Genomic DNA, 11,582 nt, shown 5'->3' with positions numbered 1-11,582 from the left:
AATGTAAAGGAGAAGAAATGTCTGAATATTACTGTCTCATTTCTTGACTCAAGATTATACAGAAGCTTGCTATTTATATAAAGAACACAAACCCTACGAGCCTCTACTGAATGACTCAGTTTGAATCACAGCTCCACAACTCGAATCTATTCTGCAGGTCTGGCTTGTGACGTTCTGGGTTAAACTTTTCATTAATGACTTTATTCTTGTTTTCAATTTTCTGTCTTGTCGCCGTTGCAGAAGTGATTACTGTAATGGGCTCTTCTTCTATTTGTTCACTTGTGTCGATGAGCTTTTCTTCCTCTATTCTTTGACTCAATCCCATCGTCCTCTTTTGTGCTGACCTAACATGCTTCTCTCTTCGCACTCTGTTCATTGTTGTTGCCTTTGGCTTTACACCAAAGAGAATACAGAAGCTTCTTTCCTATGGTGACGTCGGAGGCGTACGCCGAGGAAAAATTGAACCGTAAAATAAAAAAGAAGAAGAAGAAAAAAACTCTTAGGAGAAAAAATATTAGTGTAGTGGCGACTGAGATTTAGATGAAGAAATACAATTCTTTGAAGTATTCATGTACGAAAAAGACTTATAACTTTAAAATTTACATCTCCTCTTGTTCCCAATCAAAATGCCACCTACATTAATAATAAAATAGATTAATTTTATTTTAAAAAATCTGAAATAATTTAAAAAAAATAATAACACCAATATTAATGATACCAACGCCACTAACTAAACTCTAAACTTTAAATCTATACCCTAAACCCAAACCGTAAACCCTAAACCCAAACCCTATATCCTAAACCCAAATCCTAAACCTTAAACCCAAACCGTAAACCCTAAACCCAAATCATATATCATAAACCCAAATCATAGACTCTGAACTCATACCATATATCTAAACCTAATCCCTACACCCTAAACTCAAATCGTAAACCATGAACCCAAATCCTATATCCTAAAAGTTTGGGTCAATGTTAGTGTTGTTTCTTTATGGTTTAAGATTTGGGTTTAGAGTCTAGGTTTGGGTTTAGGATCTAGGGTTTGAGTTTAAGGTGTAGGGTTTGGGTTTGGAGTTTACGGTTTGGGTTTAGGGTTTAGGATTTGGGTTTAAGATATAGGGTTTGAGTTTAGAGTTTAGAGTTTGGGTTTAGAATTTAGGGTTTAGATTTAAGGTTTAGGGTTTAGAATTTAAGATTTAGGGTTTAGTTAGTGGCGTTAGTGTCATAAAAATGAGCGTCATTATTTTTTTGAATTATTTTAGATTTTTTTTTAAAAAAATAATGTATTTTACTATTAATCTATGTGGCATTTTGATCGGTAATAAGAGAGAATGTGAATTTAAAGGTTCACCCCTATTATTAACACCTCTATTATTAACACCACAGTGCCATGTAGGATTAGGAGAAAAATGAATATTAAAACTTAAAAAAAAGGAAAATAGCTTAAAAAAATAAAAGAACGTAGCTGTTAACGGTGTCGATGGCTTCCTTCATCGCCCACAGAGAAGATGGAAACTGTGTTTGTCAAGTTGAGTCTCCAATTCTATGCTTTCAAATCAAATTTTGATTTCTTCTCCAATCCAAATCAAGCCATGTACGTCCGGTTCTACAAACATATCATGACTTACGTACTTCAAATCAAGCCATGTACGTCTGGATTCGGATTAGTGTCAAAGGGGTTTGTCAAAGAGAGAACTCCAACCACATAAGCTGTCTGCCACACTACTCTGAAGATGTTGATGTTGAATTTTCCAAGGAATGGTATGTTTACTGAATATTCAGATGTGATGAACTTGTTGTCAGGCCAGTTTCTACTCCTACAAAGCTTGCTCTTTTCATAGTTTTGTTCTCTGCTAGGCTAGATTTCAATGTATCCTGCAAAAAGTATCAAATTTTCACCAGTTATTGACAATGACAATCAATTCTCATGTGTTTTAACTTAAATCCAACCTACGTGTACGTACCAATTGTATCCACAGGCTGAGAAAGGAAGTGACTCGTAGTTGTCACCGTTGTCTTTGACCAGTTTGGACATAGTGTCAAATGACTCTAACTTCACACAGTACGTAACTGGAGGACAAGTTCTTGTCTCTTCCCTTATTGTTGCCGAGAGCTTCTTGTGATTCCTAGCAGGAACAGAGACTGAGCTCCTAGCTAATGTTACAAGGAAGTATCCCCACGTCCAACAATCCTTCTTCTACTACTGCTTCTGTTTCCATTAGGTTTTGAAAGTTGTAGTAAGGTTTTGCAAATCTTACTACTTCCACAATGAAAACAAGAGAGTAGATCAATGTACTGATATAACATGATTTTAATGGTATTTAGGATATCATTTAGCTCATTCTAATCATTCTAGGTTGCATTTAGGTCTTTATATTGCATTTTCATACATAATTGCATTTGATAGGGTTTGGATTGCACAAATGAGGGGTTTTGGCAAGAACAAGGGTCAATTTACACGTTTTATGACTTTGGGGCCAGAATGAAAGATAACAACAGTCCAGGGACCCAATGTGCAAATAGCCTAAAAGTCACCATCGTTGATCTTCGATGGAGCTCCTCTTCGATCCGCGACAGCGATGCTTGAAGCGACGACGAGCCTCACCGGAGCAGAGCACACCAGAGGATCTGAGCTGGCCTGAACATGATGATCCGCGGTGGAGTTCGTGGTGGCAAGCGGAGGTTTCAAGCGACGACGACCAGTGGATCTTTGAGACACGACGGAGGAGCTGAGCACGAAAACAACCATGGCTTGGATCCGAGGCACGGATAAGACAGAAGAGGAAAGTGACGACGGAGGAGTCAGGCTGAGCCGCGGCTGTCAAGAACGGAGCACCAGAGCCTCGACGAGCTTGGACACCATTTTAGACCCCAAGGGAGTTGATTCACAGCGGTTTGTTGTTGCGGGGAAGAGACGTCGCTGGAAACAGAGCGGTTCAGTGTTGCGGGTTGGTAAGGTCGCTTGTATTGTCACGAGCTCGGGAACGGCTCGATAACTTGGACAAACTCGTAAGCTTCAGAGCGGCTTGGCTAAAACGGGTTGATGAAGCCGCTGTGGTCGTCCATTTTGCGAAATTAAATTATTGACCGGTTTAATTCGGTTTGACTCTGGTTTGTGGGGTCAAACCAGCTCGAGTTTTACCATCGTATAAATAGATTTAGACCTACAAACCTTAGAGATATGTTGTTTTTTCTCAAAATACATTGAGACATTTGAGAAAGTTTGAATCTTTATTAATCTAATCTTTCTTTTTTGAGTAATTTGAATCTATCTCATCTTCTTAACATGATTTTTCTTGAATCTATTATGGGTTTGAGGTTAATCATGAAGATTAGTAATTAGACTCTTTTGAATTCATGGGATAGGATGATTAGGATGATTAAGTGATGATCTAGAATGTTTAGAGTAGATTAATATGTTTCCTTGCTTGATTGAGTGATCTTAATGTTAATTTAGAGTTGGCCCTTTTAGATTGGAAATCTAGACATTTCATTTCCCGGAAGGTGTGGGAACCGAAATTCGCACTGTCGATTTACCTTTAAATTAGGAAACTAGGAAAACCCTAATTTCCCAGAGGTCCCGGATCTCTGCGAGAGCCAACGGCAAGTGACCAAATATATGCGGAAATCATGAAAAGATAACAAACGAGTTTAGAGAAAACAGTAGATCTTATTTCGAGTCCGCGTGAGAGCGTTGCGATCATTACAAGAGATCATAAAAGCTTTGGCCGCAAAGGCTGTCAGTGAGTTACCTAATCCTAGCGGCCTAAAAGCTCAAACCTAGTTGACTCGCAGTTCGATAACAAAAGACAAAGAAAATACAGAAAAAGTTTTTGATTGATTTCGGACTGAACCTTATGAAAGGCTGCCTACGTACCCCTTTCGAGGATCAAGCCGAACGTAGTTCAAGAGAGAACCAAGAGATCGAACTGCATGTGCACGTTCGTCTGGTAATCGGGTGCCAGTCATGGAAACAGAGCATGTCGAGTATAATGCCTCAGAGTTTCTAAGTGCCGAGAGTTCTCTGTCTCAAAAGTTCTCCCCCGTGCCTCTCGCCTAGGACTCCTTATATACTCGCTCCTAGGTCGGTTTACGCTTTTTCCTCTTCTGCCCTTAAGCTGTCATAACTTAAAAATGGAGATATTCCATTTTTCCCGATCTTTCTAATTATCTTCGAATACTTCATATTTATCCGCGGAAACTTGACATTTATCTTTCCTTGCGAACCAAGCATAAACCGTCCTACGGTTTATGGGCTTTTGGTTAAGAAATCGTAAGTGGGTTTCGAGTCACGTCCTAGGTCTCTTTGGGCCGTTGTTTGACTCGAAACGTTTATTACGGCTTCTTTCGATAAAAACAAACTTTCCGCGGTTTTTATCGTAAAGTTTGATTGATGACTTCAAATGACGAGAAACATGAAATGGGTTGGCTACAATCTTCGGGAGATAGTATTAAAGAGTAGACGAGAATGCATGGATTCGTGTCGTATCGATTTTTTAAGAAAGCACGGTCGCTACGTAGCGACCGAGTCGTGTACGTGCTCGGTCGCTATGTAGCGACCGAGCTTCGGGGAGAGCTCATAGCGACCGAGCCATGAACGTGCTCGGTCGCTACGTAGCGACCGAGCATCGTTGAGAGCTCGGTCGCTACGTAGCAATGCTCGGTCGCTACGTAGCGACCGAACCGTGTACGTGCTCGGTCGCTACGTAGCGACCAAGCTTCGGTGAGAGCTCGGTCGCTACGTAGCGACCGAGCTTCGGGGAGAGCTCGGTTGCTACGTAGAGACTCAGCTTCGGGGAGAGCTCGGTCGCTACGTAGCGACCGAGCTTCGCTGAGAGCTCGGTCGCTACGTATCGACCAAGCTTCGGGGAGAGCTCGGTCGCTACGTATCGACCGAGCTTCGGGGAGAGCTCGGTCGCTACGTAGCGACCGAGAATGCTACGTAGCGACCGAGAATGCTACGTAGCGACCGAGCACGCTACGTAGCGACCGAGCACGCTACGTAGCGACCGAGCACGCTACGTAGCGACCGAGCACGCTACGTAGCGACCGAGCACGCTACGTAGCGACCGAGCACTCTACGTAGCGACCGAGCACGCTACGTAGCGACCAATCTTTGGTGAGAGCTCGGTCGCTACGTAGCGACCAGCTTTTGCACTGGTTGCTACGCGGCAACCTTGTTCGCGTCTTTCTCCGATTTTTCGTGAATGTGTTTTCTCAGCAAGATTCTTCGTAAAAATAGATCTTTTTCTAAGATTTATTTTTCATGAAAACGTTCATGCCGATTTTTACGGACTTTCAGACATTGATTCCGTCGTGACCAATTTTGACCCCAACAGTTAGCCCCCCAGCTTGTTAGAACCATGAGCTTCTAGCGTGAGGTTTTAGCGAGTGGCTTGGCAAGTTAGGTGAGTTAGGCGGAATTAATGGTCGAAAAGGTCTGTGGTAAGTGGTCTTCTCGCTCTTCTAAAAGTAGAACGCGATAAGATTGGGGCTGCGCCTTATGACGGCTGCCTACGTACCCTTTTTGAAGGGATCAAGCCTTTCGTAGTTCGTCTTGGAGTTAAGGTTCGTATGACTAGTTTTCCAGCGAGACCCTTACGGTCTGGTTTTTATGTAGAGGTTATCAGGCGTGTTGCTGCCGATGGCATTTTATATGGGTGTAGAAGGAAGACTACGAGTTGTCATCTCGTAATCTAACTCTGTGTGAACTGCTATATCCGTGATCTGTTTCGAGAGTTTTCCGCAGTGTGTAAACTTGCGGGATTTCTGAAGACGCTCAAATATTGGCAAAGAGACAAATTTTGGGATCTCGTATCAAGGTTTTTGATACTATGCCTAGAGATGTTAGAGACCAGTGCGCTGAGTTTAGGGCAAGACCTAGGTTTACTCCTGGTTTTAGAGGGTGCGATGACTAATTCGACTTACGTATCCCGTTTCAGTTTCATCCTGATTCCATACCGATTTAAAGTCCGTGATAGGTTCTCGGCTTATACGACTTGTATGGTTGGAACCGAGCATCTCTCCAAGGACAATTTTTAAGCCTCCTGGAAGTGCTGACCAAAAATTTTGGGTTTCTTTTATAGCGCTATTATCCTTGTGTCAGATGTACGAGAGTCATCTCTACAAGATGGCTAAGTCTGTTTAGGACGTTAAGAGTTTGTTGTGATCAGCAACAAACTTAATGGTTAAAATTACCGTTTCGAGTCTTCGCGAAGGATATGTTTTGAGAAGATGTTAGTGCGTATGACTGTCTGGTCTTCCAAGAAAGTGTTTTTATCGAGGAAGGAAATTTCGTCGAAGAACGAATCTTCAGCCGTCTGCGACGTCTCGCGATGCTGAAGATTTGTTATTCTTTCGTATGCCGTGTTTCGTGCTTGAAGATGTTTCGCGGGCTTGAAGATGTTTCGCGATGTTGCAAGGGATTAGTCTTAGCCCTGCGTTTGGGAAACATTTTGGTTTGACTACGGATGATCCTAGCCAGAACTGTTGTTCCCGTTTGGATTTGATTTGTGATCGAGGAGTTAGGACCAAGGGGTCGCGTAAATTTGTCCCCGGAAAGAGGCATCCTCCTATATCGTGCTTTGTGTGGTGTTGCCCTTCCGAGATTTCTTTCGTGTCTATTTGAGGATGTTCCGTATAGCTATAGGAGCTCTGTTATGAGTTTTCCTTACATGCCGCATTTTACGAGTAAAACACAGCGGGCTTAAAGTGAATCAAAGTATATGGAAACTGGTCGATTTTTGACAAGTGGAACCTTTCCGTTAACTATTTGGTTGTTAGGACTGAGTTTTGTTATGACGAATTTACCGTATGATTCCCGTTTTTGGGTGGTACGATAATTGTTTGTGTAATCGTTACTTGGCGTTTCAAGACAAATTCCGAATTACCGTTTAGCCGTCAAGTTATTGGAGTGGTGGTTGCTCAATCGTTTTGGCTTTGAATGAAGGCTGTGCTCAGCTTTATAGCCAAGGACGTTGTTGCCAAAGGATTAGACCATGACACTTTCGTGCAGTCAATAAGGTCAAGTCGGTTAGAATCGTCCTTAAAGGGGATGCTGTAACCTAGTTCGGCTTCGAAGGAAAGGCGTAATTGGGCGAGTGACGAATGGTGTTTATCGAGATTGTTAAGCCGAGTATGCCCATGGTGGTAGAAAACGTTTTTCCACTTTAGGGTTAATTTATACGATGAAAGTTCCGTATAATGTTTCCTTTATTTGTATGGAAGTTGTTTCCTTTGTTTTCCGAGGGAGATATAGCCTAAGAAGCTCGATACCGAGCCCGTGCGGAGTCAGTTGCGGGGTGATTTCTTGCTCGGACGTGACCAAGCGGAATGAGAGCAGATGCCATCAAGTCGCGGGGCTAAAGAATGAGATCTTTCAGACCGTGGTGCGAGGAAGTAAAGTTTATATTGGTCGTCCAATGTCGGATCATACAGCTTGGTTTTTTTGCTATAAGGAAAGTACTTTTTCGTAAAACATGTTACGTTTACTTTCGAAAGTTACTTCGTATGACATGATCTGATTATACGAAGGTTTTTTGTGTAAGTAACAGGCGACCGGTTTTTACGAATTTATCAAATTGACGCGACATATGGAGATGTCAAAATAACGATGTTTCCGCAGATTTTTGAGAAACGTTTTTGCTTTTGTTTTTATTCTTCGGTAAAAGTTTTTCTGAGTCACTCATGGAGTTTTACCAAAGGTTATTTCACCGAGATCTCGTCGCGAAACGTTTTTGCAGGTTTCTTGAATGAATCAGTTAAACAGCGATAGATTTAGTCGACGAGCGGGGAGGACGTGTTCTCTTTGTCGTATTTTCTGTTACTTTTGTTCTTGATTTTACTTTATCGCAAATGTTTTTGATGTTTTTCCGTGAGTCGGTTGGTTCAACGGAAAATGAGAGTGATGCTTTGATGCCTGAAGATTTCTCGTATAATGATTCTTATACAAAACTCGTTTTATCAAATCGGAAAAGATCTTTATGACTTCAGTAAATCATCGACTTTCATTCTGAAGTTTGGCAGAGGTTTTCTAAACGAATGATTGCGATGATAGATGCTGTATAGTCTTTGAGAATTTTTGACGAATCTCAGATTGTCGTTTGCTTTTAGGATGATCTTGACGAGACATCGCATTGTATGAATATTTTTCCGCATATTTCTATGAGAGTTTTCTTTGTCGAAAGCGTTTTCTTGTCGAAAGCGTTTTCTTGATCTTGATGAGACATCGCATTGTTTGAATATGTTTTTGAAGTATGGGAGTATACGAGTATAGTATACACACCTACTCCGTCCCTTTTTTCTCGAGGAATAGAATGATCGACAGTCCGAGTCGGTTTGAAGACGACGCTTGGACTGTGATTTAGTTGTTTCCACGTTGAAGACTTGGGATATGTCGGTTCCGAGAGAATTACCAGAAACGAATCGGTTTTAAAACTACGTTCATGTCTCTAGTTTTTTCTCTCCTTAGGAAGCGAGATTGATATGCGTGGCGATCGTTTCTCGATTTTTGGAGAGTTTAGATCGGTTTGGAAGATCTGGACGAACAGTTATGGGACAATATATCGAGACAGGAAAGATCACCTAAGACTTAGTTCGCTGGACTATCCCCCTAGGTTTTACGTTCCCTAAAGTTCTATGACAGTGTCAAAGGCGTTTTTATTTCTTAGAAATTTCCTACGAAAAATCCAAGTCTGATTTCAAAAATTTCAAGTCGCAAATACCTTAGTTCTCTCGAAGATGCAGTTTTGTCTCTTCTCAATTTTGCTTGCTCGTTTCCCCTTCCTCTTCTTGTGTATGTTCGCCTTTTTCGATATTGGTGTTTATCCTTTGAGACTTGACATTTATCTTCCGAACTTGACTGATACGAAGTCAATAAAAAGGTTCAACGTAATCGTATAGTTTAGGCGGCTAAGGTGTTAAGTTAACCGTTGCCGTATTATACGATTAATCTGAATCCACGCGAGAAAACTAGTTTTCGCGGGTTTTTTTTTTATCGTAAAGTTTCAATGGTAACTCCAATCGAGACGAAACAAGAGACGTTTCGATCGAGATTTGAAGGAGAACACAAAGATGGAGGTAAGGGCGAGTCGGAGCAAGCGAAGGAGTTTAGACGAGTCTTACTTGTTTTCGCCGTAAAATCTCGACGGAAACTCCGATTGAGACGAAACGAAAAGCGTTTCGATCGGGATTCAAAAGAGAACACAAAGGAGGAGCTTTTTTAGGCCTGACAGGTCGCTATGTAGCGAGCTAGAGGCCTGACAGGTTGCTACGTAGCGAGTGGAAGCAAGTAAAGAAGAGTCCTACTTGTTTTCGTCGTAAAATCTCAACGGAAACTCTGATTGAGACGAAACGAAAATTGTTACGATGAGGATTCAAAAGAGAACGCAAAGGAGGACCCTTTTTAGGCTTTACAGGTCGTTACATAGCGAGTGGAGAGTTGGCTTGTGCTCGGTCGCTACGTAGCAACCGAGCCGTGTGCTTGCTCGGTCGCTACGTAGCGACCGAGCTGTGTAATCGATTTGTTGCACTTCCTTTTTCCGCGATTAACCTAGGGGTTTTCTGCGGTTTTTGGAAGAACAAGCTTTACCCTTCCGAAAGGTTTTCAGAAAACGTGTTTTGGTAAAATCCTTACGCATTGAGATTTCTTTTGTTCGGTAATGAGCCAAAATTACGGGGTTTGATAAGATTTATCATTTCTCTTTATATTTAAAAAGAGAAATCGCGAGATCGTTTCATTGCACGTCCTGTGGTGAAAAGTCGTAGCAAGGTTTTCGATTTTCTCAAGAACTGTGGCGTTTGCATAGGCGTTGGCCATAGGCGGAGTGGCGGCTGGAGTTTTCTTACCAGCGTTGTTGCGAACTGCGATTTTCTCTTTTGTATTTCCAGACATTGTTTTGATCAAGCGTTTTGCGGCTATGAGTTAGAGTAATCCGTCCCCCCCCCTCCTTCTAGCGCCAAACTGTGGGAACCGAAATTCGCACTGTCGATTTACGTTTAAATTAGGAAACTAGGAAAACCCTAATTTCCCAGAGGTCCCGGATCTCTGCGAGAGCCAATGGCAAGTGACCAAATATATGCGGAAATCATGAAAAGATAACAAACAAGTTTAGAAAAAACAGTAGATCTTATTTCGAGTCCGCGTGAGAGCGTTGCGATCATTACAAGAGATCATAAAAGCTTCGGCCGCAAGGACTGTCAGCGAGTTACCTAGTCCTAGCGGCCTAAAAGCTCAAACCTAGTTGACTCGCAGTTCGATAACAAAAGACGAAGAAAATACAGAAAAGGTTTTTGATTAATTTCGGACTGAACCTTATGAAAGGCTGCCTACGTACCCCTTTCGAGGATCAAGCCGAACGTAGTTCAAGAGTGAACCAAGAGATCGAACTACTTGTGCACGTTCGTCTGGTAATCGGGTGCCAGTCATGGAAACAGAGCATGTCGAGTATAATGCCTCAGAGTTTATAAGTGCCGAGAGTTCTCTGTCTCAAAAATTCTCCCCCGTGCCTCTCGCCTAGGACTCCTTATATACTCGCTCCTAGGTCGGTTTACGCTTTTTCCTCTTCTGCCCTTAAGCCGTCATAACTTAAAAATGGAGATATTCCATTTTCCCGATCTTTGTAATTATCTTCGAATACTTCATATTTATCCGCGGAAACTTGACATTTATCTTTCCTTGCGAACCAAGCATAAACCATTCTACGGTTTATGGGCTTTTGGTTAAGAAATCGTAAGTGGGTTCCGAGTCACGTCATAGGTCTCTTTGGGCTGTTGTTTGACTCGAAACGTTTATTACGGCTTCTTTCGATAAAAACAAACTTTCAGCGGTTTTTATCGTAAAGCTCGATTGATGACTTCAAATGACGAGAAACATGAAATGGGTTGGCTACAATCTTCGGGAGATAGCATTAAAGAGTAGACGAGAATGTATGGATTCGTGTCGTATCGATTTTTAAGAAAGCACGGTCGATACGTAGCGACCGAGTCGTGTGCGTGCTCGGTCGCAACGTAGCGACCGAGCTTCGGTCGGTCACTACGTAGCGACCGAGCCGTGTACGTGCTCGATCGCTACATAGCGACCGAGCTTCGGTGAGAGCTCAGTCGCTACGTAGCGACTGAGCCGTGTACGTGCTCGGTCGCTACGTAGCAACCGAACTTCGGGGAGAGCTTGGTCGCTACGTAGCGACCAAGCTTCAGTGCGAGCTCGGTCGCTACGTAGCGACCGAGCTTCGGGGAGAGCTCGGTCGCTACGTAGCGACCGAGCCGTGTACGTGCTCGGTCGCGTGCTCGGTCGCTACGTAGGGACCGAGCTTCGGTGAGAGCTTGGTCGTCGGTGAGAGCTCGGTCGCTATGTATCGACCGAGCTTTGGGGAGAGCTCAGTCGCTATGTAGCGACTGAGCACGCTACGTAGCGACCGAGCTTTGGGGAGAGCTCGGTCGCTATGTAGCGACTGAGCACGCTACGTAGCGACCGAGCACGCTACGTAGCGACCGAGCACGCTACGTAGCGACCGAACACGCTACGTAGCGACCGAGCACGCTACGTAGCGACCGAGCACGCTACGTAGCGACCGAGCACGCTA

The sequence above is a fragment of the Brassica napus genome, chromosome C3 (assembly GCF_020379485.1).
Source record: "Brassica napus cultivar Da-Ae chromosome C3, Da-Ae, whole genome shotgun sequence".
In the NCBI taxonomy this organism is placed as follows: Eukaryota; Viridiplantae; Streptophyta; class Magnoliopsida; order Brassicales; family Brassicaceae; genus Brassica; species Brassica napus.
Note: the sequence above shows the minus strand (reverse complement) of the source record.